This window comes from Lolium rigidum, chromosome 1, assembly GCF_022539505.1.
Source record: "Lolium rigidum isolate FL_2022 chromosome 1, APGP_CSIRO_Lrig_0.1, whole genome shotgun sequence".
NCBI classification, from domain to species: domain Eukaryota; kingdom Viridiplantae; phylum Streptophyta; class Magnoliopsida; order Poales; family Poaceae; genus Lolium; species Lolium rigidum.
In genome coordinates this window covers 247,385,768-247,386,532 of record NC_061508.1, presented here as the reverse complement: position 1 = coordinate 247,386,532, position 765 = coordinate 247,385,768, and positions in this window count along the sequence as shown.

Here is a 765-nt window from a genome sequence, read left to right as displayed (position 1 = left end):
TTAGGGTTTAGGGTTTAGGGTCTAGGGTCTAGGGTTTAGTGTTTAGGGTGTTTAGGGTTTAGGGATTAGGGATTAGGGATTTAGGGTTTTAGGGTTGTTTAAGGTTTAGGGATCATCGATCGAGTGCGCACACACATTATTAGATCGAGGCACCCGCGCCTTTACGCATAAAGTGCATGCGTATATATGTGTGTTTTTTGGGCCACCAACGATATATAGATGATCGAGAGAGAGATTGAAATCCCCAAGAATATGTTCAAATATACATTAAAATATATGCACGAATGCATTGTAGGCCATGCATGCACACTAATTATATATATATATTATGAGGCAACTTAATCAAATGTGTTTTCATTCGAGAGAACTTGTCAAAATTAGAGTTAATTAATTTATCACGATAATTATATAATTAATTAATGAATCTCAGGGATATGTTATACAACATGATCGATATAGGCCATGTATATATTAATTGGTGTTAATCTAAGGTTTGCTAGCTAGCCGCTATATATAGAGCATGTTTTTATTAGATCGGGTTATAGCTAGTATACTTTAGGGTTATGTGTTTTCATTAAGTAGGGTTGATTAGCTATGGTTAGTTACATATATATGGTTTAGGGTTAATGCATGGCACATTTAATTTAATTAGAGGACCGCGAGGCACCCCCGGCCTCGCTTGATGCACAATTAAGTGTCGTTGGCCTATATATAGGGTTTAATTAGGGTTTAGGGTTAGGGTTAGGGTTTAGGGTATAGGGTTTA